This window comes from Oryctolagus cuniculus, chromosome 12, assembly GCF_964237555.1.
Source record: "Oryctolagus cuniculus chromosome 12, mOryCun1.1, whole genome shotgun sequence".
In the NCBI taxonomy this organism is placed as follows: Eukaryota; Metazoa; Chordata; class Mammalia; order Lagomorpha; family Leporidae; genus Oryctolagus; species Oryctolagus cuniculus.
The window spans coordinates 91600107-91622529 of NC_091443.1; the positions used below are offsets into that span (position 1 = coordinate 91600107).

Genomic DNA, 22423 nt, shown 5'->3' on the forward strand with positions numbered 1-22423 from the left:
ACTTAGTCTAGTCCGGGTTACTCACCACACCATGTTTATGGCTTTTCCTTCAGCCTGACGATATCTGTCTGATTGTGCTTTTAAACCATCGATGTGCAAAGTGATTCATTCTGGGGGCTGCTGCTGTGGTGTAGCGGGTAAAGCGCTGCCTGCTGTGTCGGCATCCCATATGGGCACCAGTTCGAATCCTGGCTGCTCCACTTCTGACCTAGCACTCTGCTGTGGCCTGGAAAAGCAGTGGAAGATGGCCCAAGTCCTTGGGCCCCAGCACACACTTGGGAGACCCAGAGGAAGCTCCTGGCTCCTGGCTTCGGATCAACGGAGCTCCGGCTGTTGTGGATAATTGGGGAGTGAACCAGTGGATGGAAGACCTCTCTTTCTCTCTCTCTCTCTCTCTCTCTGCTTCTCCTTCTCTCTCTGTGTAACTCTGACTTTCAAATAAATAAATAAATCTTTAAAAAAAAAAAAGTGATTCATTCTTTTCAAAGAACCGAGTTTTTGATTTCATTGGTTTTTATGCTTTCTATTTCATTGATTTTTACTCTAAATCTTTTTTTTTTTTTTTTTTTTTTTTTTTGACAGGCAGAGTAGACAGTGAGAGAGAGAGACAGAGAGAAAGGTCTTCCTTTGCCGTTGGTTCACCCTCCAATGGCTGCCGCGGCCGGCGCAATGCGGCCGGCACACTGTGCTGATCTGATGGCAGGAGCCAGGTGCTTCTCCTTGTCTCCCATGGGGTGCAGGGCCCAAGCACTTAGGCCATCCTCTACTGCACTCCCTGGCCACAGCAGAGAGCTGGCCTGGAAGAGGGGCAACCGGGACAGAATCCAGCGCCCCAACCGGGACTAGAACCCGGTGTGCTGGCACCGCAAGGCAGAGGATTAGCCTAGTGAGCCACAGTGCCAGCTAATTAAGCATTTTTTATTATTCCATTTTCTATATTAGCATATCATTTATACTTCTATTTTGACTTTAAAAATTGTATTTACTTACTTGAGAGAGACAGAATGCCAGATGGACAGCTTCCACGCACTGGTTCACCCCAGATATCTGCAACAGCTGGAGCTGAGAGCTGGGAACTCGATCCAGGAATCCTGCCTTGCTGCAGGGACCCAACTACAGAGCCACCGCCTGCCTCCCAGGATGCATGGTAGCAGGACGCTGGGATCTGGAGTGGAGCTGGGCCTGGAACAGGTTCCCCACTGATAGGGAAGTAGGTGTTCCAGCCAGGGGCTTGCGCACTAGGCCAACACCTGCTTCCCCCTTTTTTCTTCGACTTCTTTCAGTGGGTATCGTAGAGGTTGTAATATACATTTACAACTCCTATAGAGATGTTTTCAAATGCACCACACTGCATCACAAATAGTATGAGTACCTTCAAATAACAAAACTGCCCTCATTCCTGCCTCTTGTCCTTTGCATCACAGCTGTCATTCGTTTAACTTAACATAAACGTATTTCTACGCACAGAGAAGCACAGGTACTGCCCATGTAAGCATGCGTGATATGCACTTCCCAAGCAAACAGAATCAAATGTGTTGTGTCCGTTACTGTTTTGAACAATCAGCTGTTCAATCAACTAATAAGAGAAATGAAAGTTTTTATTTTACTTTCCCCACTCCCTCTCCCTCTTTCTATGCAGATCCGAGTTGCTGACCCGTAGGCGTTTCCTTCTCTCCACGCAACTTTTCACTTAACTTGCAAGGAAGCTCTCCTGGCTTTTCTCCCTTTCTCCGCCAGCGTGGTGAGGGTTCTGCCTCTTCCTCGCCGCGTCTTCTCACAAGAGCTGCAGAATCAAGAGGAGCCTGGCCGAAAAAAAAAAAATAGACCAAAAACCAAACCAAACAAAGCCCCTAAAACAGAATCGTCCTGTTCCCCAATGGATTCAGCTGAAAACTGGTAATCCAATCAGATTGCAACTCCAAGGGCAGACACTGGAGTAGAAGCACGTGGGGTCGATGAGGAAGTGTGCCTGAATGGACGGCACACGCATGTGCTGTATCCCGGCCACCATCCTCGCCACCTCCAGCTGCACACGTCACCATCGCCGGGACAGCGGGACACATCTGTCGGGGGCTGTGACTGGTGGGCTGGTGCAGCAATAAACAGGGAGGCCTTTTGGAAAAAAAAATCTCAGCTGGCAACACATCCCCTCAATTCTTGTTTGAGAAAGCTTTTGTTTCTCCTTCACTTTTTAAAATAAGTCTGTCTTTTAAGAAAATGTGTATTTATTTATTTGAAAGGCAGAGAGAGAGAGAGAGATCTTCCATTTGCTGGTTCACTCCCCAAATGGCTGCAGCTGTGGGGGCTGGGCCAGGCTGAAGCCAGGGGCCAGGAGCTTCCAATTGTGGTGACCTTGAACTTCACTGGCTTCTCTCTCCCCTGGGGGGGAAGGGGCGGGGCGAGGACGGCCAGGCTGGGTGGGAGGTGGCTATTTCCCTTCCTGCAGTAAGGTTAGGCTCTGCTAACACCCCAGCAGGCTAGGCTGTGGTTGCTCCCGAGAACTGAGTGCCTTGGCGTATTTCAAAATGGTCCCTCCCCACCCTCTCCTGTGGAAGCCCCAGGGCAGTCTGCTCCCCACCTGCACTGCGGGGCACTCAGCCAGCAGCGGGAGCCCGCCTCTGAGTTTTCACCATCAGCCTTGTCCAGGGTTTCCCACACCGGCTCTGCTTCCCGTCATTGCTTTCTGCCCCGGAGGCTGCTCTGTCTGGCAGATGGTGACCCCCCACCCCATGTCTGTCTGTCTGCCTCTCTGATGTTGGGGCCAGCACGTTGCTGTGTCCCCACTCCCATTATGGATCCAAGAAGAGTTGTTGATTTTTCAATCTTCTCTCCATGTGGAATGAAAACCCAAGTCTACCAAGACATGTTTTTACACCTGTAAATGTTTCCACATTATCTCCAAAACACAAGCATACTCTAAAGCCAACAGTAACACCATCATCACACCTATTAACATAAAAAATTCCTCAATATCATCAAATAGTCAGCCAATTGTCAATTTTATTTATTGGCTTCAAATATCATTATCTTCTAGCTTGTTTGAATCAGGATGCCAATGAGGTGTTTATCTTGTCATTAACTGCTATGAGTCTTCTAGTTTAAATGCTGGCCTGTCGCTCCCCCTCTTCGCGGAGGAACGACACAGGACCCTGCGCTGTTCTTTTGTCTGCTCGGCCCTCCCCGGGTTTGCTGCTGGTTCTTCCCGGGTTGGCTACCGTCCCTTCCACCTCCGTGGAAGGGCGGTTCCCCCTGCCACTTTCCCCACTTCCGCGGGGGAGCGGCACACCGCCGGCCGGCTCTCTCGGGGGCTGCTCAGATGTTCCTTCAGATAGATGTTCCTGGTGCATGTTGTCTCTCTCCTCCTTTATAGTCCTCTTCCACCAATCCCAACTCTGCTACCCACACGCCGAGTACACTGCTCTCCTCCAATCAGGAGCAGGATCAGCTCCTGCAGGTCATCACTCAAGTTGGCGAGAGGCAGCTGCGTAGAAGTTGTTACTCCCTTCTCAGCGCCATATTGTGGGAGAGCAGATGCATAGAATAAGTCTTAATTCCAGTAACTTAGTCTAGTCCCGAGTTGCTCCCCACACTGGCCCCTTTCTCTCATGTGAGAATCTCAGTTTTCATGAGACAAGGATGGTAGAATTAGATCACATAGGCTCTCCTTTGCTCCATTCTACCGTGCACACACACCCACATAACCTCCACACCACACACTCACACACATCACACATACACCAAACACAATCCACACATACCACACACCCCACACACACCAAATACCACATACCCCCCACACCACACATACACACCCACACACCCACCACACTCACCCCACACATACCACATACCACACATACCACACACACATACTGCACACACACTACATACACCATACACACGCCACATACCACACACACACCTCACACCCACACCACACACACCACACACACTGCACACATACCACATACACATCAAACACCACATACCCCCCACACCACACATACACACCCACACACCCACCACACACACTCACCCCCCCCACACCACATACCACACATACCACACAAACACTGCATACACACCACATACACCATACACCACATACACACCTCACACCCATACACCACACACACCCCTCACACACCCCTCACACATACCCCACACACTGCACACACACCCCTCACACATACCCCACACACCACATACACTGCACACATACCACACACACACACCCTACACACCACACACCACAGACATATACTACACACACACACACACTGCACACACACTACATACACCATATACACGCCGCATACCACACACACCTCACACCCACACACCTCACAGTTGCCACATACACACCACACACCACACACATGCCACAGCACCATTTCAGAGTAACGATACTAATAGCACCACCGACAAAATGATTATGGGACAGAATTAAAGATGTTTCTAATGGTTTTCCTTATCAGGTTTACTTTCATTTTGTTTAAAGTTACTTGGAGTATAGCTCCTCTCTCTCTGATTATGCTATCAACCTGATATACATTCCGGTTACTCACAGAGTGAATGTTCCATTGATCAGCCTGAAGATCATTATCGCTATTCAGCAGAGGCACCAGGAGGTACTGAGCGCCCCCTGGGGGTAGAAGTCTGCATAATCACGGTGACATTGAACCTTGCAATGAGGCCACTTCCTGGTGCGCCTTGTTAAGGTGTTGCATCCCCCATTTCAGAGCAGTGCTTTGTGTCCCGGCTGCTCTGCTTTTGATCCAGCTCCCTGCTAATGTGCCTGGGAAAGCAGGGTGGCCCTCTACCACCGACACGGGAGGCCTGGTTGGAGTTCCTGGTGAATCAGCAGATGAAAGCACGCGCGCGCTCTCTCTCTCTCCGTCTCTCCCTCTCTGCCTTCAAATAAATAAAATAAATCTTAAAAAATCTAATCCTTGCAACAGCTCTGTGAGACAGGATTTGTTTTGCTCTTGTAATTGAAGGAACAAAATCAGAGAGGTTACAAACTCAACAATGAGTCTCACAGCTAGTAAGGGGAGTGGAGAGGCAGGACTGAATCCTGGTCAGTATCTGGGATCCACATTCTGCACTTGGGAAGATTAGGATGGGGAGGTCGGTGCTGTGGTGCAGCAGGTTAAAGCCCCGGCCTGCAGCGCCAGCATCCTATATGGGCGCCAGTTCGTGTCCCAGCTGCTCCACTCCTGATCCAGCTCCCTCCTGATGGCCTGGGAAAGAAACAGAGGATGTCCCAAGTGCTTGGGCCCCTGCACTCACATGGGAGACCCGGAAGAAGCTCCTGGCTCCTGGCTTCAGCCTGGCTCAGTCCCGGTTGCGGCCATTTAGGGAGTGAACCAGCAGATGGAAAACCTCCCCCCAACCTCTCCCTGTAACTCTACCCTTCAAATAAATAAAATCTTTAAAAAATGATTTAGGTTGATTTATGAGAGCTTGTGGAAGCTTCTGGTTTTACTTCACGTGTGTGTATGCATATGTGTATATATACACATGTATGTACGTATGATGGGTCTTTAAAAAAGTTCATGGAAAGTGCATATTATGAAACAATTCTGCATGGGTTTCAAAATTTTTTGCACTAACTAAAATAAACTTATCTTTTAAAAAAGACTTATTTTAAAAAGACTTATTTATTTGAAAGTCAGAATTTGCAAAGAGAGAGATGTAGAGGGGGTGGGGGAGAGATCTTCCATCTGCTGGTTCACTCCCAAGTGGTCTCAATGGCTGGGGCTGGGCAGGTCAAAGCCAGGAGCTAGGAGTTTTCTCTGGATCTCCATTGTAGGTGCAGGAGCCCAAGCACTTGGGTCATCCTCCACAGCTTTCCAGGTGCATTAGCAGGGAGCTGGATTAGAAGTGGGTCAGCTGGGACTTAAACCTGTGCCCAGATGGGATGTTGGGGCTGCGGGTGTTGGCTTAACCCACCGTGCCACAACGCCGGCCCCTAACCTTATCTTTTAATTCCAGTTTTTCTACACATCTTGTGAAGCCTCCTTGTATATTACAGAAGGAGGACAAATTGGCAACTGGTGATGCGCTCACCTGATTACAAGAAAGTGCTAACTTCTCTTCCAGATCTTATGCTCAGAGACAGTGCTACCGTTAGTGCTACTTGCTTTCCTCCAACTTCTCTGGAGTAATCCTCCTCTCCAAAGTTGGGAACTTTGCTGGGCTTAGCAGTGGGTTTAGGAGGATGATCTTCAATATTTCCTTCTCTTCAGGGCCTGTTGTGGCCTGGGCTTCAAATTCACAAAGGGCCTTAAATCTGGATTTGCACTTTCCATCCAGAAGAGATTACACCTGTGACCACAGAGCTACAGCAACAAGGTGGAGGAAGGATGTGTGTGCCCCCAGCTTTAACCTTGGGTTTCATGAGCAGAAGGCACTGCTGGCGGTGCCTAGTGAATTATTATTTTTTAAAAGATTTATTTATTTATTTGAAAGTCAGAGTTACACACAGAGAGAAGGAGAGAGAGAGAGAGAGAGAGAGAGAGAGAGAGAGAGAGAGAGAGAGAGTCTTCCATCCGCTGGTTCACTCCCCATTTGGCCGCAATAGTCGGAGCTGGGCCGATCCAAAGCCAGGATCCAGGAGCTTCCTCCAGGTCTCCCATGTGGGTGCAGGGGCTCAAGGACTTGGGCCATCTTTTACTGCCTTCCCAGGCCATAGCAGAGAGCCAGATCGGAAGTGGAGCAGCCGGGACTCAAACCAGCACCCATATGGGATTCCAGCACCACAGGCTACACCACAGCGGGCCCCTGCCTCGTGAATTATTTACTGCTTCTGTAAATCCAGTGCCTATCCTGTGACTACCACAATTACGAGCAATTATATATTGGGACGGTGTTTTAAGAGTGTCCGCTTATTAAACATAAGCATCTCAGCATATCTTGCTCTCCTGTTTTCTCATTTCTTTTTCTTTTTTTTTTAAGATTTATTTATTTATTTGAGAGGTAGAGTTATAGACTGAGAGAGGAAGAGACAGAGAGGTCGATCTTCCATCCATCTGCTGGTTCACTCCCCAGATGGTCGCAATGGCCAGGCTGGGTTGATCTGAAGCCAGGAGCCAGGAGTTTCTTCTGGGTTCCCCACCTGGGTGCAGGGGCCCAAACACTTGGGCCATCTTCCACTGCTTTCCCAGGCTAAAGCAGAGAGCTGGATTGGAAGAGGAGCAGCCAGGACTCAAACCAGCACCCGTATGAGATGCTAGTGCTCCAGGCAGGGGCTTAGCCCACTATGCCGCAGCACCATCCCTGTTTTGCCATTTCTATGTTGCCCAGGATAGCAGGAGCTGTGAGAGATGGAAGTGTCTGGGGACTCAGAACAGCTGAGCTTTCTGCCTGCACTCCATCCGGAGTCCTGCTGTCCACTGTGGAAATCTAGCAGTGATTAACTATCGTATTGGTGGTCTTTCCTTTTGTCTCTCTGAGTTTATGAAATTTCAGAGTGGGCTTTTAGCCTACCAGTTAAGACACCCGCATCCCAAAGTAGCCGGTTTCATTACCCAGCTCTGGTTCCTGACTCCAGCTTCCTGCTTCTACAGATCCTGGAGAGCAGAGGTGGTGGCTCAAGTATTTGGGCCCTACCACCCATGCAAGAGACCTGCATTTCACTCATAGCCCTCAGCTTCAGTCCTGGCCCAGCCCTGGCCATCGCTGGGCACCTGGGGAGGAAATCTGTGTTTGTGTGTCTGTCTCTGTCTCTAAAATAAAATAAAACTTACAGACTTTCTAGTCTGACCGTGCATAACTTTTATAATTAGAGCAAAGAGATCAAAGGCATTTTTCAGACAAGAAGAAGAACCTGGCTGGGCTTTCATCCCACCTGGGTATTGCGCCACATGGATTCTGAGAAAGAATAGTCTTGGGGCCGGTGCTGTGGCATAGCGGGTAGAGCCACTGCCCGCAGTGCTGGCATCCCATATGGGTGCCGGTTCAAGTCCTGGCTGCTCCACTTCCGATCCAGCTCTCTGCTATGGTCTGGGAAAGCAGTAGAAGATGGCCCAAGTCCTTGGGTCCCTGCACCCACTTTGGGAGACCCGGAAGAAGCTCCTGGCTCCTGGCTTCGGGTCGGCACAGTTTCGGCCGCTGCAGCCAATTGGAGCGTGAACCAGCAGACGGAAGACCTCTCTCTCTCTCTCTCTCTCTCTCCTTCTCTCTTTGTGTAACTCTTTCAAATAAATAAATAAATAAAACACAATAAAATTTTTTTAAAAAGAGCAGTCTCCACACCTGCCCCTGCCATCATCTCCACCAGGAAATCCACTCAGATGTCATCTGGGCAGTGGTTAGGCAATGACTCCTCCAATTATTATGAGCACCAACCATGGTGTTTATGGAGGGGTGAGTGCAGAACAATTTCTCCCTGTTGAGAGTACTCATGGTGTGGAAGCTTCAGGTTAATTGCTCTTCTCCAGAATCTCATTCCCTCTGTTAGATACTGAGATGGAGTTGGCCACCTGCCCTTGGCCGGGGGCAGCTGCTGAGTGTGTCCGGAGAGAGGTCTCAGGGAAAGGGGTTCAAGCTGTATCCTGCTTTTCCAACCCCTCCTCTCTCCATGCTCCTCAGAGAAGAACTCACTACCCATAAAGCCTCCCCCTAGCATTAAGGAAAACATTGATAAAAAGAAGACATTAAAATTAGAAAATTATCCAAAGATACATTAAGAGATTAAAACACAAACCACAAAATAGAAGTGGAAGCTATTTTTTTCAAGATGTATTTGAAAGGCAGAGAAATAGAGAAGGAGATAGATAGATAGAGAATGATAGATAGATTTTCCACCTGCTGGTTCACTCTCCAAATGACTGCAACAGCCAGGGCTGGGACAGTCCAAAGCCAGGAGGCAGGAACTCCATCCTGGTCTCCCACATGGGTGGCAGGGATCCAAGCACTTGGGCTATTACCTGCTGCTTCCCAGGAGCATTAGCAGGGCGCAGATTGAAAGTGGAGGAGCCAAGACTCAAACCAGCACTCTGATGTGGAATGCTGGCATTGCAAACAGCTAATTAACCTGCTGCACCATAATGCCAGCCTCAAGTAGAAGCTATTTGTAGCACATAACTAACAAAGGACACTTATACAAAATACATGTTTAAAAATACACTAAAAATTAATAAGCAAAATATAACCTAATAAAAAGCCTCGAAGTGCTGTGCAAGTCGAGAAATCCTGGTAGAGTGCAGGTAAACCAAACTCTACCATGGCCAGGGCCAGCAGCTGGGAATCAGGTGGATGTAAGCATGTGCTGGTGAGGTGGAGCAAATGGAGACGCAGCACACAGGGAACCCAACGCGCAGAGTGCAACGAGCTCATGGGATATGGTTGTGGCAGAGCTTCAGGCCCAGCCAAGCCAGATTCTTAGTGCCTCTGACTTTTTAGGGAAGAAATTTCCTCCATCAGGGAGCTGCTCCCATATCCTGGAAACCGTGCTGTCTATGGGCTTCCTCTAACACTCCTCTACTTTGCATTAGTTGACCTTATCACCCATACAGGAAAGGCGTGGAGCTGGGAATGCCCACAACTGGAAGTCTTCAGAGGGCTGGGGCCACAAACCCTGCCCCTCTCAGAGCTCCCATTCCAAGACAGCTACTATGTTCCAGCTATAAAGAACATGGAACAAATAGATCGACGCATATTTGTGAAGTGCCTTCTGTGTTCAAGTGTCTAGCCAGACACTTCCACACAGGATGTTCACCTTAACCCTCACTACTACCTACTCTACTGATGAGAGCCTCAGGAAATCACAGGCATCCCTCGTTCACAGTTTGCCAGTTGTGTAGTTGGGTTCTGACCCCAAGATCCACCTAACTAGCTCCTATACCTCCATAGCCTCAGAATCAGATGTGTGTGTGTGACATCTCTAATCTCTACAAGCTCCGTTCCCTCTGTGCAATGGTATCTGGGGAGTAGGACCACCCTTGCTTGGGATGGGATGGGTTTGTCTGTGAACATCCTGTCTTTAGCATGGGGTCTGGTACATGAGAGATCTTGAAGAGAAGGGAATTGAATGCTCTTCAAAGTTAGATTTTCTTTTTCCAGGTGTAACTATGCCAGGAGATAAAGGGAGAGAAGAGAGAGATTGAGATTGAGATCAAGAATGAGAATGAGAGAGAGAGGTAGAGAGGGAGGGAAGGAGGAAGTGAGGGAGACAGACAGACACACACACACATACACACACACACACACACACACACAGAGAGAGAGAGAGAGAGAGAGAGAGAGAGAGAAGGAGAGAGAGAGAGAGAGCATCCAGGACAGATACATTTGAGCTAAGTGACAACTTGAGAGTGGCACGCTGAGAAGTCATGGTCTTATTTGGAGACTGGGCAGCTAATGTCTTAGAACAACCAAAAGCAGACATGGCAATGGCTAACCCGTACTGGCCCAAAGAGGTGTAAGGCTTGTGACTGTCCACAACCCCCTTCCCTCAATCCCCAGCCAAAGACAAAAATCGCTTAACAACCATTTGTTAATAGAAAGAGGAGCAGCCCACAGAGCCATCCAGCATTCCACAGTGTAGAATGAGAAACTCAGGTTGCCCTGTTCATTTAGGGCAGAGAATTTTTGGACAAAGTCACCTGTTTAGGAGTGCCTGCCCCTGCTGCTCACTCTTGGTACTTATTTAACAAAGCAGTTCCTCTTTAACGGTCCATGGTATAGCTGTATGCGGGCTAGCTTTAATGGAGAGCTGGGTGTGGGAAGTTTCCTCGTTAGAGCCTGGACAGAGGAAAATCTCCCGTGGGGAATGAGGGTCATTCCATTCATTACTACTGAATCATTATTTGTTACTTACATATTGAATGCATTTGTTATTCAAAGCATACATGTAGGGTAGGGTACTCTGACAGCCAAATCAAAACCCAGTTCCCAAGATGCAGTCTAAGAGATGAACCCACTCACCAGACAAGGCCTAGAGGGGCTATCTGTAGGGAACTTCCTGGGGCCACTGGAGTCGTTTTGGTGTCCCCTGTTGGCAAACAGCCTATCCTGAAATAATCTAGGAGGCCAGCCCTGTGGCACAGCAGGTTAAGCCACCTTCTGCTGGACATTCCATGTGTGTGCTGGTTCAAGTCCTGGATGCTCTACTTCTGATCCAGCTCCCTGCTAATGTGCCTGGGAAAGCAGCAGAGGATCGTCCAAGTCCTTGGGTCCCTGCACTCACATGGGAGACCCAAAAGAGTCTCCTGGCTCCTGGCTTCAGCCTGGCCCAGCCCTGGCCATTGTGGCCATTTGGGAAGTGAGCCAGAAAATGGAAGATCTCTCCCTCTCCCTCTCTGTCTCCCCCTGTTTCTCTCTTGTCTCTGTAACTATATCTTTCAAATAAAGAGATAAATTAAAAAAAAAGAAGTGATTTGGAAAGTTAAAAAAATTGCCGAATCCCTATGTCCAGTGATTCTGATTGAATAGGTCTGCATTGGAGGCGAGGATTTGGGATTGCTAAAAATAAAACAACACCCCAGGGGATTGTGCTGCGCACTCCAGCCTGAGAACCAAGTGCTGGGTGGGTGTCATGTACATTGTTGAGAGATTGATTTCTTTCACTCACTGAGCTCCTGGTATACACCAGGCACTGAGGCACTGACAGACACAGACAGGCCAGGATCTTACCTCTCAGGTGTTACAGATGTGAATCAGATCATTATATAAACATTTCATCCGGGAATGATCAAAGTGTACAGTGCTTGGGTAGCTGGGTGGGAGGGGCTGGGGGACAGTCCCCTGGTAGACCTCTCTCTCTCCATTTCCCGTTAGCAAGGAACAGCTTCTTATCGGATTGACTACTGGCTGTGTAGCACGTATTCTGTGGAGTAAACAGGAGAAAGAATAACATCTGGAAAACTGTAGACTCCAGGGACACCCAAAAGAAACAAAGCACACCTCGAAGAAAAAGTAGGATACTCAACGAGATTGTGCGTGAAAGAATCAGTGTGGATGCAGGGGAGGAGCCTGTGGCGAGACACACGTGGCAGATGAACCCCAAGAAGGCCTCAGAGGAACCCAGCAGAGGTGGTGGAAGAGGTTTTTCTCTACTACCATCTTCCCACTAGGTTCTGAATCTTAAACACTTTACTCTTGCTTCAAATTACATGTATAAAGCCCGAAAAAATGTTTGTTTCAAAAGCTTTTTTTTTTTTTTTTTGGACAGGCAGAGTGGACAGAGAGAGAGACAGAGAGAAAGGTCTTCCTTTTCCGTTGGTTCACCCTCCAATGGCCACCGCAGCTGGCACACCACGCTGATCCGAAGCCAGGAGCCAGGTGCTTCTCCTGGTCTCCCATGGGGTGCAGGGCCCAAGGACCTGGGCCATCCTCCACTGCACTCCCTGGCCACAGCAGAGAGCTGGCCTGGAAGAGGGGCAACCGGGACAGAATCCAGCACCCCAACCAGGACTGGAACCCAGGGTACCGGCGCCGCAGGCGGAGGATTAGCCTAGTGAGCCGCGGCGCCGGCCTCAAAAGCTTTTAAGCAATAACAGTGCAGAGTAACCACACCGAAGTCTGGCCTTCACTGTCCAAGGCTCGCCTCTGACCTCTCTTCCACTCCTAGAGGGCCACCATTCACACTGGCTGTGTCTCTTTCCAGAGGTTCCCTTTGCAGTTACGCGAGGGGGTGCTACAAAAAGTCATGAACCAATAGAATTTAAAGATACGTCTATTTTTAAGTATAAAAACTTGAAATCCATGCAGTTTTTTCTTTTCCTTTATTTATTTGAAGGGCAGAGTTATAGAGAGAAAGGGAGATTCAGAGAGAGAGGTCTTTTATCCGTTGGTTCACTCTCCAAATGGCTGCAGTAGCAGGAGCTAGGGCTTTATCCAGGTCTCCCGCACGGGTGGCAGGGGCTCGAGCCGTCACCTGCTGCCTCCCAGGGTGTGCATCAGCAGGAAGCTGGAGTCAGGAATGGAGCTGGGACTGGGGCCCAGGCACTCTGATAATGGGACGCAGTCATCTCAAGGCACTGGTGGTGGGGGTGGGGCTGGGCGGAACTGTAACTGCTATGCCAAACTCTAGCCTCTTCCATGAACTTCTTGAAGTATCCTTGTGCAAATAAGTCCAGACTTGAGTTAACAGTTGTTTTGTGTATTTTTAGATGTGTTTGATGTTTATCTACAAACCCCTTTTTTATTCAATTATATATACACATATACATATATATTATATACATATATACATATATTGTATAATGTATATTATATACATATATACATAAATATATATATATTACTTTGAGGCCAAGAGGGTTGGATGAGTAAGCACTTGCCCTGGACACACAATTTAAGGAGTTCTGAAAACTCAGTAATCAAGATAAATAATGGTTGGAGCTGGTGTTGTGGCACAGAGTATTCAACTGCTGCCTGAGATGCTGGTGTCCCACAGAGGTCAGTTTGAGCCGTGGGCGTTCCTCTTCTGATTAGCTCCCTGCTAATGTGCCTGGGAAAGCAGTGGAAGATGGCCGAAGTGTTTGGGCCCCTGCCACCCACATGGGAGACCTGGATGAAGCTCCTGGCTCCTGGTGTCAGCCTGAACCAGCACTGGCTATTGATCCAGTGAGTGAATCTAAAGATGGAAGCTGTCTCTCTCTTCTTCTGTCAGTTTGCCTTTTAAATAAATAACAATATTTTTAAAAATTTTTATTATTTATTTGAAAGGCAGAGTTACAGAAAGAGAGAGGTAACTTCTATCCGCTGGTTCACTCCTAAATGGCCACAATGGCCAGAGCTGGGCCAGTCCAGAGCCAGGATCCAGGAGCTTCTTCCGGGTATCCCACGTGGGTGCAGGGGTCCAAGCACCTGGGCCATATTCCACTGCTTTCCCAGGCATGTTCGCCGAGAGCTGGATCTGAAGTTGAGCAGCTGGGGCTTGAACCTGTTTCTACATAGGATGCAGGCACCCTAAGTGGCAGCCCCAAATAACTAAATCTTTTAAAAATAATATTTAAGTGCAGTGTTTTTGAAAATCTAAATTAGTGCAAAAATTCATGTTGAACAAGAAAGCACTATCTTTTTTTTATTTTTTAAACTTTTATTTAATGAATATAAATTTCCAAAGTACAGCCCATGGACCACAATGGCTTCCCCCCCATAACATCCCTCCCACCCGCAACCCTCCCCCCTCCCACCCCTTCTCCCCCTCCATTCACATCAAGATTCATTTTCAATTCTCTTTATATACAGAAGATCAGTTTAGCATACATTAAGTAAATATTTCAACAGTTTGCTCCCACACAGAAACATAAAGTGAAAAATACTGTTTGAGTACTAGTTATAGCATTAAATCTCAATGTACAGCACACTAAGGACAAAGATCCTACATGAGGAGTAAGTGCACAGTGACTCCTGTTGTTGACTTAACACATTGACACTCTTGTTTATGGCATCAGTAATCACCCTAGGCTCTTGTCATGAGCTGCCAAGGCTATGGAAGCCCCCTGAGTTCACTGACTCTGATCATATTTAGACAAGGCCATGGTCAAAGTGGAAGTTCTCTCCTCCCTTAAGAAAGCACTATCTTAAATAAAGGCTGGGTCAATATTGCCAAATTTCACCTTGGCTTTGCACTCCTTAATGGCTTGCTGCAATTCTAAGTCATCTGCCCCCATCGACACATACAGATCCTTTTCTAGAAAGTCATACTTTGTTCAGAAATAATTTCAAACTTTCAAAAAGTGCAAAGAACTCCCACAGTACTTTCCCAAACTGCTAAGTATGCTGAATTTTCTCTGTTATCTTCTCTTAATTTGTATGAGGTTATTTCAAAATATCATTTTGAAGTAGAATTAAAAATAAGCTTACTTTTTGAAAAAGATTTATTTATTTGAAAGTCAGAGTTACACATAGAGAGGAGAGGCAGAGAGAGAGAGAGAGAGAGAGAGAGAGAGAGAGAGAGGTCTTCCATCTGTTGGCTCACTCCCCAGTTGGCTACAACGGCCGGAGCTGTGCCGATCCAAAGCCAGGAGCCAGGAGCTTCTTCCGGGTCTCGCACGGCAGGCAGCAGCTTTACCCACTACACCTCAGCGCCGGCCCCAAGCTTATTTATTTTAAAAATTTATATTTATTTATTTATTTGAAGACAGAGAAGCAGAGTAACAAGGAGAGAGAGACTCATCCGCTGACTCACGCCCCCAAGTGGCCACATCAGCCAGGGCTGGGCCAGGCTGACGCTGACGGAGGAGCTCGTCCAGGTCTCCCATGTGGGTGGCAGGGGCCCGGAAGCATGACTCCCCATTATTGAGTTCAGTTGTGCAGCTTTAATTACTAGAGAAACACTAACATTTCAGTGTATTATTTGCAGAGCTATACCGGCTAATGAAGCAATTCAGCCATCAAAATAAGTGGCATTTACACGCAACTCAAAAAGAAATAAAATCACAACCAAAGGACTTCTTCAAATAAAGAGCATCAAATTAAAAAGCTGACAGAAGCAGATGTTCATAATTTTACATACAAACAGTAAGCTGCTCTTCACAGGATTTTTAAAAGGCAGCACTTTGTCTAAGACCAAAAAAAAAAAACAAAAAAAAAAAAACCAAAAAAAAAAAACCCTACAATTGTGGAAAGAAGCAAAGAAATCAATAACTTGAAAGTTCCAATGTTTGGAAATTTTGAAAGAATCTTGAGCAAAGAAGATAGCTTCAAAACTACTTTCTAATGACATTATAGATAAATGCATTTACGAACCGACTACATGGAAGACCGATTTATGATACAAACAAGGCCAGTAAACTATGTTGCAATGGGACTTGATGCACAGATGATACCAATAAGATAAGTTTTAAGTATTTGTATGCTTTGAGCATGAAGGTGATGTTGAGGGAGAACTCTTACTTTGTAGTTTCATTACCTCACACACAGCTAACTCCATGCTGTATGCAATGATAATGGATCACGTGTGCGTGTGACTTGGAGATTAGGTTTGGAGTAGAAGAATGTCTTGATACACACGTATGAGGACAGGTGAGCGTTCTGCAGCAGTTAATCCAGAGAGAGGGTCGGGGCCAGAATGTCCATCAGCATGTCCCTCCTCTTTGAGAATACCTCCCCTTGCTGCAGAAACAAATAGTAAGAAATGGGCTGGACCCCTGGTGCTCAGCGACATGGTGAAAAGTGGGTTACATAAAGGCCAATGTGCTAAGTTTGAGGTTATTCTTTCCCTTATGCGATCCTATCAAACCTGATCATCAGCGAGTGTTATTACACGATGTGGTATGAATGGTGTTGAGCAGAAGGTTCTGTGAACAATGAACCAAGGAAGATGTCTCGGTGTTTCTGCAAGATAAGAAACTAATTTGGTCTCAACTTTGTGTTTTTTTTTTTCTTTCTTGATCATTTAATTACTGGGTATAATTACTTAAAAGTTTCTAGGATAATTCTTGTGTTCACTTAAGACTAGGTCATAAATCAAAGACTATATCTTTAACACTGAATATTTTCCAAGATTAACATAAAGACCAAAAAATAAATTTGTTCATAAGCATATTATTTGCAAAATCCCTTGTAAAATCCTATACCTAAAGGCCAGAACTTTTCTCTTTGTTTTGATTGCTACATTGGTAATTTATTACAATATAGATAACCGACTTCGTGAATTTCACATAAAGATTCCAGGAATACAACAATATTTTCCTCTTCCCTCCTCCTCCTTCCGTCCTTTCCTTCAATTTTTTGTGATAACAAACTTTCAGTTTACTTTATAATCACAGGCTCAATGCTCCTGTAAACAAAGAGCTCTACAAGTAAAAGGTAGCGAGACCACTGTTCTGCAGGGGTACAGACAACAACCAAATCACAAAATGCCCATTTAGCTTACTAGCCATTAATTTTTTGGATTCTCTCTATTAGCTAAAACCAATCAGAGAAAACATATGATATTTGTCTTTTTGGGTCTGGATTACTTCACTAAGCATAATAGTCCCTAGTTGCATACATTTTGTTGCAAATTTTAGTCTTTTCTTATCCATTGTGTATATATACCACAATTTCTTTATCCAATCATCAGTTGATGGACATCTGAGTTGATTCCATATCTTAGCTATAGGGAACTGAGCTGCTGTAAACACAGGGGTATAAATAACTCACTGTGGATGAGTTATGTGGGTTTCATTTCCTAGGAGTAGAATGGCTGCACCATGTGGTAGCTCTATTCCCATATTTCTGAAGAAGCTCCAGAATGTCTTCCACAATGGGTGTTCTAGTTTATCTTCCCACCAGCAGTGCATTAGGGTACCTTTTTTTCCACATCCTCAACAGCCATTGATATTTTTGGATGATGGCCATTCTAATGTGATTTTTATTTACATTTTCCTCATCTGATTTTTATTTGCATTTCTGATGGCTAGTGATCCTGAGCATTTTTTCATGTGCCTGCATGTATGTCATCCTTTGAAAAATGCCTGTTCATGTCCTTTGTCTATTTCTTAACTGGATTGCTTGTTTCATTATTGTTGAGTTTCTTGGGGTCCTTATATAACCCGGATATTAATCCTTTATCAGATGCATAGTCTGCAAATATTTTCTCCCATTCTGTCAGTTGCCTCATCACTGCTGAATGTTTCCTTTGCTGTGTAGAAGCTTCTTAGCTTGATGTAATCCCATTTGTCTAATTTTGCTTTAATTGCCTGTCCTTCTGGGGTCTTATCCAAGAAATCTTTGCCTATGCCAATGTCTTGCAGGGCTTACTCTGCTTTCCTCTGGTATTTGATAATTTCAGGTCTTAGGTTTAGATGTGATCCATTGTGAGGTGATTTTTTATATAGGGTATAAGGTCTTGTTTCATACTTCTGCATGCAGAGATCCTATTTTTCCCACACCATTTATTGAAAATACTGTCTTTTTTCCAGAGAATGACTTTGTCTTTATTTTTTTTCAAAGATTTTTTATTTGAGAGCAGTGATACGCACACACACACAGAGATCTTCCATCCATTGGCTCATTCCCCAAATGGTCACAATGACCAGGATTGGGCCAAATCAAATCCAAGAACACCATCCTGGTCTCCCATGTGGGTGATAGGGGCTCAAGCACTTGGAGCACCTTCCACTACCTTCCCAGGCACATTAGCATTGAGCTGAGAAGGGAGTGAAACAGCTGGGACTCTTAACCAGTGCTCTGATATGGAATGCTGGCATCACAGGCTTAAACCACTGCACCACAGTATCAGCTCCTGGTCTCAGCTTTTTAAAGATGTAACTACAGTAGCCAGAATTCCTATTTTTTCTGGTATTTCCAATATTTTAAATTACCTTACTACTTTCATGTAAGGAAGGAATGAAAAAAAATTTTAAAAGTTATGTATTCAAAAAGCAGAGACCTCCTTCCTCTTAGCTGCTGCATAAGACACCCACTCTCCCTCCCAGTCTTAGAATGGCAAAGAGAAAACAGCAAATCAAGATTAGAGTCCCACGTTTCTACAGAAAGTCGTGGCGTGCTTCACGGTCCCACGATTATCAGCATCATAGCTTAGGGCTTCATATCTGCAAGAGTTCTCATGGAATCATGGGAAAGGGGTCTTCTTTGGACAAGGGAGAGGCTGGGGAAGTCGTGCACTCAGCTCATTGTGAGTCCAGATGCAGATTTACATAGAAAGTTTAAAACGGTAATTTGAGAGCATATATCACATTTTTAAAAAATTTTGAAGTGTAACATTTATAGAAAAGTGTGTAAGAAATGAAGAGCCAATGACTGATGAGAAAATGAACATCCAAGTCATTACTACTGAAGTCAGAATTAAGGATAATGCTAGTGCCCTCGAACTCCCTGTCCCCCATCCTCTCTGATGGTTCTTTCTGGAGCCACTGTGTTTGCCTTGCACACAGGCACTGGGCAGTCCTCTGCTGACCACAGCTCGAGCCTCCCTGGTTCTGTCCTGCAAACTCTCTTTCTTGGGTCTCTCAGCTGCAGCTCCTCCACCCAGGGAGTTCTCCATGCTCCTGATGGAGTTCTCCTTTCTGCAGCGTGGCCTGGAAACTCTAAGGAGAGAGCTGGGGCAATGGGGGGGAGGGGGCTTAGCCTGTTTGTCCCCATACCCCAGGGATCGCTCGCTGTCTTTCCTTCCCTCAAGTTCAGTGCCCTGAAACCATCATGTCATGTATGTTTTGGGGGAATGGGGAGGATTTGTTTCAGGAATAAAGATAAGCCTGGTGCTGGCACTGTGCTCAGCAGGTTAAGCTGTTGTTTGTGATGCCAGCGTTCCATATTGGAGTGCTGGTGCCAGTCCCCGCTGCTCCACTTCTGATCCAGTTTCCTACTATTGTGCCTGGGAAGGCAGTGGATGATGGTCCAAGTGTTTGGGCTCCTGGGATACCTGGATGGAGTTCCTGGCTCCTGGCTTTGGGCCTGGCCCAGCCCTAACTGTTGTAGTCATTTAGGGAATGAATCAGCAGATGGAAGCTCTCTCTGCCTCTCCCTCTGTCACTCTTTCAGATAAGTAAATAAATGTATGTATGATAAAAAAAAAGATAAATCTTCTCCCTGTTACTCCATCTTGGTCAGGTGCAAAAGTTTCAGAACCTGAATTACATTAGCTTTGGTTTTTGTGGTTCATTTTTGCTGTTTATGACTTTTTCCTCTCTTGGTCACTGACCAACAAACAGAGGAATAATTCATTTACATTTTATTTTGGCTAATAACATGACTATTTCACATTTTGTAAGCTAGTAACATTTCATTTTTATTAACGGCAACACATTTTGCCTTTGATTTAAATGCCTCGTTGGAAACTACTCTTCCATTAGCAAATCCAATTTTGAAAATAACAGTAATAAATTCTGACTAGTTCTACATAAACATTGTATTCCTTTTGAAAATTTCAATAAAGAAAACACTGGTAAGAAGAAGAAGAAGAAGAAATAAACACCAGCCCCAATGCCCCTAGGGGTAGCAGGCTATGAAGAAACAGAGATCCAGGGGTAAGTTCTCACAGAAGTGGGGTTCCTGGAGTTGGAGAAAGAGGGTACAGCAGGAGAGGAGGAGTTACATGAGGGTAGGGACGGGTCAGAGCAGCCAGGGAGCCTGGGCAGCTCAGCAAGGCTGGGTTCCAGCTGGGCGGCTGTGCCGAAGCCCGCATCTGGGGAAGCACGGCTCTGGATTTCACATCTCAGACATTTCCCCATCCCCAGGCCATGTCTAGGTGAGTCTCGCTCCCATACCAGCCTGTTAGACCTGAGCAAGCATCCAGTGGTCTCGGGTGTCAGGACTGAGTAGAAAAATAAGCTAGGTCGTGCCTTTTATGTTGGGACTTGAAGAGGGCACTTTCCCTGTGTGTGGCCACCCAATCTCTGTCGCTCCCCGTCTTCGTGGAGGAACGACACAGGACCCTGCGTTGTTCTTTCGTCTGCTCGGCCCTCCCCGGGTTTGCTGCTGGTTCTTCCCGGGTGGGCTACTGACCCTTCCACCTCCGTGGAAGGGCGGTTCCCCCTGGCCACTTTCCCCACTTCCGCGGGGGAGCGGCACACCGCCGGCCGGCTCTCTCGGGGGCTGCACAGGTGTTCCTTCAGATAGATGTTCCCCTTAGATGTTCCTGGTGCATGTTGTCTCTCTCCTCCTTTATAGTCCTCTTCCACCAATCCCAACTCTGCTACCCACACGCCGAGTACGCTGCTCTCCTCCAATCAGGAGCAAGATCAGCTCCTGCAGCTCAGTCAATCAAATTGGCGAGAGGCAGCTGCGTAGAAGTTGTTACTCCCTTCTCAGCGCCATATTGTGGGAGAGCAGATGCATAGAATAAGTCTTAATTCCAGTAACTTAGTCTAGTCCGAGTTGTTCCCCACAAATCTCACTACAGATGAGCAGACAAATGAGTAGCACGTCAGATTATGAGAGCCAAAAGATTGCACCTTGTCAGAAACATAACAAAATTCAAATGTTTTTCCTTAGGGGCCTACTGTGAGCAAAACTAGGATTTTGTAGATGAAAGTTAGAACGATACAGGTGCCCCCATCCGTCATGTGTTCATGAACTAAATGCATAACACATTTTTCTTTACTGAGCGTGACTTTGGAGTGTTATTCTACTGTGTTGTGTACTGTATAGGGCAAGATCGTAAACCCACAGATGACTGCCCCCGAGAGTAGAGAAATGACAGGTGCTGAGAGAAACCTGAATGATCGGTGGCAGTGGGGTAGCCTGAACTGTGAGGAAAACAGGAGAGTATGCACGGACATCTCCCGTCACAGGTGTGTGCAAGCCCTGCTCCTGCCACTGTCAAACACTGAGATTAAAGTCTCTCTAGGACATATATATGAGACCCAGACAGAGGTGGTCTCATGTACTATAGTTGCCAGGAGCCAGAGGCAGGAGCTGAACCCAGGACTCTGATGTAGGACACGGGCATCCTAACTGCTAGGTCGCCCCTAGAATCCATTCACTAATATTTGTGGTGAAAAATCCAGAACATAAAACTGGCCATGCTGACCCTATTTAAGCAAACAGTTCAGTGGTTCTAATCACTCTACTTAATTATCTCGGGGGCTTTTTCACATTGCAGAGTGGAAGCTCTCGCTACACCCACTGGATAGCAACTCCCTTTCTCTGCAGCCCTGGTACCCACCGCTCTGCCTCTGCTTCTGAGGTCTGGCTACTTTGTGCTCCTCCCACAAGTGGACTCAGGCAGGCTTTGGGTTCTGTGTTAGGCTTACTTCATTTAGCACAAAGCCCTGAAGGTTCACCCATGTTGTAGTAAGTGATAGGATTTCCTTCTTCTTCAAGGCCAAACAGTATTCCACTGTATGCATATACCTCCTTTTTAAATTCCATCCATCCATCAGTGGACATTTAAAATCTATTCTTGACTTACTCTTACCTTGGAAAATTTTCAGGGGAACCCACAAACCAGTGACCAATAGCACAGGTTCAGAAGACATGGAACCTCGATGAGATGTTTTTAAAAGCCTCCAATTTCCGCTAATCCTCCGCCTAGCGGCGCCGGCACACCGGGTTCTAGTCCCGGTCGGGGCGCCGGATTCTGTCCCGGTTGCCCCTCTTCCAGGCCAGCCCTCTGCTGTGGCCAGGGAGTGCAGTGGAGGATGGCCCAGGTGCTTGGGCCCTGCACCCCATGGGAGACCAGGAAAAGCACCTGGCTCCTGGCTCCTGCCATCGGATCAGCGCGGTGCGCCGGCCGCAGCGCGCCGGCCGCGGCGGCCATTGGAGGGTGAACCAACGGCAAAGGAAGACCTTTCTCTCTGTCTCTCTCTCTCACTGTCCACTCTGTCTGTCAAAAAAATAAAAAAAATAAAAAATAAAAAAAAAATAAATAAATAAAAGCCTCCAATTTCCATGAATGTGTTCAAATGTGGAATGCACTGAACCGGTTTAACACCTAGAAATTGCGCGAGTGTCTGAATGGAACATTTCAAATCCTGCTCATCCTTCCTTCAAACCTGCTCTTGCACTTTCCCTGTGAGGC

At 46.6% G+C, this 22423-nt stretch overlaps 1 long non-coding RNA gene across 5 annotated transcripts in view; it reads right to left on the bottom strand.

Annotated features, from left to right (window-relative positions):
- Positions 1–601: 601 nt before the first annotated feature.
- LOC127488256 (uncharacterized) overlaps positions 602–22423 on the bottom strand; it is a 58402-nt gene continuing 36580 nt past the window's right edge. For all 5 annotated transcript variants that reach the window (XR_007915815.2, XR_007915817.2, XR_007915813.2 and 2 more), the window contains 2 exons: positions 11638–11830; positions 602–1802 (listed from right to left, as the gene is read on the bottom strand). This is a non-coding gene — a long non-coding RNA (uncharacterized lncRNA). The remainder of the gene's footprint in view (positions 1803–11637; positions 11831–22423) is intronic.